The 6,439-nt window shown below is 39.0% G+C and overlaps 1 non-coding gene across 1 annotated transcript; it reads left to right on the forward strand.

Annotated features, from left to right (window-relative positions):
• Positions 1 to 998: 998 nt before the first annotated feature.
• On the forward strand, positions 999 to 1,139 carry LOC111722640. The gene has a single exon (XR_002771374.1). It is a non-coding gene; the product is annotated as a U4 spliceosomal RNA (small nuclear RNA).
• Positions 1,140 to 6,439: the final 5,300 nt, after the last annotated feature.

Consider the following 6,439-nt stretch of genomic DNA (forward strand, 5'->3'; position numbering starts at 1 on the left):
ATGATTTTTGTGTATGTCATAACTTATGCACTTATCACATGAGCACATACTTTGTTTAAGCATTGTCACACTTTCATATATGTCATCTCAATGCCTTCTCCAAATATTAGATGGTTTTTTCCCATTTGTTTAGGAAAACTGATGCTTGATAACATCAAGAGGGTTTTCACATGATTTGATAGTAGTAGGGTAAAAAGATTAAATTGCCATTTACTAAAGCTTATTGTTAAAAATATCATTATGAATTTTCTTGTTAGGAGGATTCTTTTTAGTGAAAGCAAATTGAAGGTTCTGGAGATTTATCTTAAAAATGCAAACCATTGTACATGTATTTCTGGTTGTGTACTTACTATGCTTAATAATTTAGCCTTCCACTATCTCCTGTAAGACCCAGGAAATAATGGCAAAATAAAGATAAGTATTAAAAAGTCTTAAATACTGACAGGCTTTTCTTTTGCTCCACAGATTAGAAATTAATGGTGATGATAAAGAAAACAGTTGTGTTTACATCACACAAACAAGTGCTTTTTCTGAACACTGTTCTGAGGATTATCAGTGGATCTGCCAAAAAGAAGGAACACCTATTAAAAATAAAGTGCATCCTACTTCTTGACTATGAATTCCATCTCAATTTCTTTACTTTTAACTGTATATATTGATACTTCCTAATGAACATTTAGCGGCACAAAGTGAATAAATGCCAGGAATTCTGTAACTGTTGTAAATCTCACAAAAATTGTGTGAAATCTATTCATTCCATCAATGAGGAAACTGAAATAAATAAAACATGTACAATTTTAAGAGACAGTGTTGTTTTATGGAAGGGAACGCAGACCAAGTACGGGGCATTGGATTCCAGCTCTTGTGTACATATGCGGCCTTCACTGATCCCCTCTATGTCTTGCCATCTGAAGAAAAGTTCTAGTGACTGATATCTAAAATCTTATACCACCACACAACAGAGTTGTGGCAGAACATTTATTCAAGTCCATTCTCTTAACTTTGTGCAGTGGCAGTATTACAGCTAATGAGGTTTATCTGAAATGCAATAATTATTAATTGAAAACTTTTCCCAATACCTCACCATGACAACTTGAATTATAGTTGGTATTGATAATTTTAGACAGACTCTACAGAGACTAAATTTTAAAAATTTAGCAATTTTATTGGCAATTTTAGACAGTCTTTACAGAAACTAAATTTAAAAAAAAAAAAAGAAAAGTCCATTCTCTTAACTCTGACACACGAGCATCATAACAAAATGAGTTTGGTAAGGCACCTCAACTCTTCCTACTATTCCACAGTGCTTCCCATGTGAATTTTCTCATTTCCTCATTTTCAGCCACTTCCACCCTCCTTTATGGCTCATGCACAAGTTGTAAGAAACATGACATTAGATCTTTCCTTATTCTAACAGAAAAAAAGGGATATCTTTTTAACTCTGCAATTGGGGAAACTAAAGTTAAAACAAAGCAGAAGTGTTTATTCAGACAGATTTCTTGACTGTCCATTTTGCTAAAAAACATGTCAAATTTTCCATGGAAATCAAATAAATGAAAATGTTGAATTTACCTTATAAAAAAAACCTATAATAAAATTTTGAAAAAGTAGATGCATACTTACCCTGATGATTCAATGCCAAATGGAATTACATAAATTCGAGTACATACTCTAATGATCAAAAATCAAAGTATAATTCATTTTGTGTCAATAAATTTACCCCATAGACACCCACATGTCTGCAGGCACGCGCGCGCACACACACACACACACACACACACACAAATGATAAGAGTGATGATGCATGTGTTAATTAATTTGATTGTGCTAATCAACACACAATGCATGTGTATATCAAATCATCACATTGCAAGCCTTGGAGATATACGACTTTGTCAATTAAACATTTTTACATTAAAAAGAAAAATGATTTGCCATCTGTTTCTGATGGTACCATCCACTGTATGATTCTGTGAAGCCCATGTCACAGGCTCTCTGACTCCTCACCTTTGTGCACACCAAAGTGGATCTATCCTTTGTTGCCTTGGAAAATCCTAGTAATTATAGAAGGGCTGGCACCAATGTTAATTTCTTTATGAATTTTCCCCAAACCTCTCTGCTCCTCACATTTGTAATCTACTTCCTATCACTTTTCTGAAATGTGATTTAATTCTTTGCTGTATCGTGAGTGTCTAAGTTTGTGAAACTGGCTCCATTCCTCTCATTAGTGGAGTTGGACAAGCACTAAGACAGAATAATAAAAAAGAAAAGAGACTGTCCCTGACTTCATTTTAATGTAGCAAGCTAAGGAATTACTCTTGGCAGAGTAATTTATGGCAGTAAAATCATCTTGAGGCTCCACTAATGAAATCACTTCTGTGCCACCAGCTTGGATTTGAGGTTAATTTATCTCTGCTTTACCTCCCAGTTCCACCCCTTACCCAGAGTTCTTCCATATGCACAGTAAGGGTTCAAATGTAGGTCTAGTAGGAAAACATTTATGGTGGAAATATTAAACATTTCAATATTCTTAATGTATTAGCCTAGGGTTTTTCTAACCAGTCTTTCCAATCTATTTATGTTTTGGTTAGCCACCAATCAATTCTTTTCTTTGTAATTCATGTATAGGTAAACAAGAATAACTTTTGCCTTCCATACCAAGAAGCTTGGTAAAGGGAAAACCCAAAAAGTATAAGTAAAAATAAAATTCTAAAAAATAATTTCAGGTTTTAAATACATACAAAAGCAACTAACTTATGCTGATCTGATAGGATGGACTAATCTATTCTGTAGCAACCTGGAAATTGGGAATGGAGTCAAGATGCAGCTAAAGGAGGTGGGGGGGTCTTCCTGGAGCCAGAACCTGACTTGACTGCCAGGAGTCTAGCAGACAAAGAGAGAAAAGAGCTAAGAAAATAAATTTCTCTCTCTCTCTCTCACACACACACATAGACACACACATAGTGTTCGGACCTGTGAAGTCAACACGGTGCCAGCCCCTTGCTAGGCTAACAGAAGCCCTCTCAAGCCCAGGACTTAGGACTATATTTATTTAGAAAATTTGGGGCATGTTCTTACAAGGCAAAAAGGTAACAGCTTCATGCTTCAATTAAACAGTGAATTCTTTGTTTAGGGAAGAAAGTTGCCAGGCTGAAGGACAGGGGAGTATGAAGCTACAAATCAAAGAATACTTTGTGGGGAGCGGTGCCTATGGCTCAAATGGGTAGGGTGCCGGCCCCATATCCTGGAGTTGGTGGGTTCCAACCCAGTCCCGGCCAGAAAAAAAGAATACTTTGGGGGACAGATGACAAAGGGCAGTTACACCCTTCAGGTCAATGTGCCTGCAGCCGCAGGGTATCTATAAAGGACAACTATTAATTATTTTCTAGTTTCATTTATATTCTTGTCTCTAAGCTACCAATTTCTAACTAGACATTTCCTAGACTACTTTCTTATCTACTCTGCTGAACATTCCAATCCCCTTTGGCCAGAGTAGGCACGCATTGCAACAGGGAAGCTGAAGCTTTGGGCCACAACCCTCTGGAGATAACATGAGGCAATGCCAGGCTACTCTAGCTCTCACCCACATTACTCCCTGGCTGCAATTCAAGTTTACTTGCAATGAACTCTGGTCTACTACCTTATGGACTTATTATTTTTGCTTTTGTTTTTGTTTTTCCTTTGTAGTTGCTTGGTTTCCTTCCAACTAAGCAAAACAGAACAAAAGTAGTTCTGTATCAATCAGAACAAGTTTATCCATTTTGTCCCTTTGCAACACATTATTTCCTTCATAATAAATGAAATTAAATAATTTATCTGTTTATATACTTACTATTTTGTTATTAGTATAATTAGGTCTTCCTTATGGATCTATGAGCTTCAGGAAACCACGGATCATCTTCATATCATTAGCCAATGAATTATTCTGGCACATAACAGATATTCAGCAAATATTTATTATCAGTAAATAAATTACTACATAATCAATTTTGTTTACCTGTTGGGATCAGTTATGTAGTTCTTGGTCAAAGTCTCTAAGGCAGTTAGAATGGGGTGGTGATTGGGTTTATTATGTCAGAGCTTTTCTCATTCACACATGTGACTGTGGATTAAGGCTGTTGCCTGAATCTCAGGTTGGCAAGAGTGGTTTTTCCAGAAAGATTATTTTTCAAATATTAAAGTAGGAACACAAAATGATTGTCAGCTTTTATGAGGTAGCCCACTGATAGAGCTGGAACCCAAGTGTTCAAGGTTTATGAAACCAATTGCACTCTTTATGTCAACATTACAATCAGGGATACCATTGGGAATACTCACTGGGAAATACCCATTGGGAAACTACCATCATAGTGCACTTTGGATTTGTTCTCTGCCCTTCATGGAAAATTTTTAGTGTTCTGGTGCATAGTTAAAAATTTCCAGGCAAAGACATTTCAAGTAAGCATAATTGCTAAAAGTAATTTCACTTCTGACTGAAATTGCTTCTCAGCTAGTTTTGTTCATAAATTCATGGTAAGATATTTTATATATCTGTACTGATTTTCAGGCTCAAAACAGAAAAGGCAATATCTAATTATTGCCACTTTATTTCAATTTGTTGTTTGATGCTAAATAAAGTGAAAAATATAAGATGATTTAAATCGAAAATTATTTTATAGGGCCAGGTAGGGTGGCTCACACACCATAATCCAAGTCATCTAGGAAGGCTGAGACAGGAGGATTGCTCAAGCTCAGGAGTAAGAGACCCTGTCTCTACTAAAAACAAACAAACAAACAAACAAACAACTAGCTAGACTCATGGCAGAAACCTATAGTCCACATGCCTCAGCCTCCCAGAATGTTAGGATTATAGGCATGAACCACTGCACCTTTGAAAATATGTTTATCCTAGGGAATAGACTTTATTTTTGAGAATGAAAAGAAGCTGAAATTACTTTTATAATAAACAATACGTGAAGAAAGATCTGGGTGCTTTGGAAGCCTCCTGGCAATGACAAATCAGAAAATAAGAAAAGATCATGAGGAAGATGAGTGGCCTGTGGCTGGGAAAGATGAAGTTCACAGGATAGTTTATCCAGAATCAGCTCTATTTTCTTTTTTCATCAATGACATTTATTGAGGGGTTCACCTAGACTTTCCTCCTTTACCAAGCAGAACTAAATGGTGAGTAGGTAATCAATCACACTTGAAACAGATCTTCTGAGAGAACAGTGGAATTCAACTGAGAAGTGATGGGAAACACCTAAACCAAAGAAAGAGAGAGAAGTCAGGCAGCCTGCTCTGCCTGGAATTAGCTAGGAGCCTGGAGGAGCATCCCACTATGGGGATAGGGACACAGACCCAGAGCAGTCCGCATTCCCATCACAGACTCCTGTAATCCTATCTAACCACAGGAGAACCCCTCAACCCTCATGAGCTCTGAAACTGACATGGAGAACTTCCTGGAGACCATGTGATGAGATTGCTTCAGAGAGGGACTCACTCTGAGTCCCACATACCCACTGAGTCCTAAGCACCTCAGCACACACCATTTCAAGAGCCTAGACCCCCACCTGCATCTTGCCCTGTAGCTGAATAGCCCCTGCATCTCCACATGCCTGGAGACCCATTGATATTCAGCTGGATGCTGCTGCCAGGTGCCAAAGTGTAAACCATTGACCTGACTCCACTATCCCTAACAGTGGAGCTACTATGTATTTTCATATGCTCCAAGGACAAGCCTTACCTCCTCAGTTGTAGGGCCACAATATAGCTATGCCACCCCAACTTGAGCATTTACACTTGGGTTGAGGATCACTCTACCCCTACCTACCACAGGCAGTATCTGCATGAGCCACCATGGAACTTGAAGACAGGTCTGCCTGGCCAAGCTCTGTACTCCCCACCCCCAGTGCCAAAGTATGCTGTCCACTGATCCAAGGATGAACCATTTCCACCAGTCATCATCGGCATCTCAGCAGTTCTCTTAGGAGCCTGTTATTACCACCAAGCTGTCACCCACCAATACATGCCACATGCCTGGAAATCAGCCCACCCAGCCCATTGTAGCCACTACTACCAGAGCAGAACTCTTGGGAACCTGAGGACTGTCCCACCACTATTTCCATCACCCACGACTTCCCCCTGCCTAGGGATCCAAGGACCTTCCTACCCAACTGAACCACTACTGTTACAACACCACCCAAGAAAGCCACCCGGAGACCCCAAAATTGACATGCCTGAACTAACACTAGTACCAATGCCCACCACCCCGGGAATGAAGGACAGGCTTGCTCAGTCCTCTGTTGCCACCACAGGGACTTGAGCACTGGCTTACATGGCTCACCAGGCATCCCCATGCCCAGCAAAAATTTTTCAAATTCTCCACAAACTGCACCCTAAGCCAATGAGGACATCACAGATGCCACTGAAGACTGATGGTGTCCACAGCCAATAAAAT

Source organism: Otolemur garnettii, unplaced genomic scaffold (assembly GCF_000181295.1).
Source record: "Otolemur garnettii isolate 467f Iridium unplaced genomic scaffold, OtoGar3 scaffold00299, whole genome shotgun sequence".
NCBI lineage: Eukaryota > Metazoa > Chordata > Mammalia > Primates > Galagidae > Otolemur > Otolemur garnettii.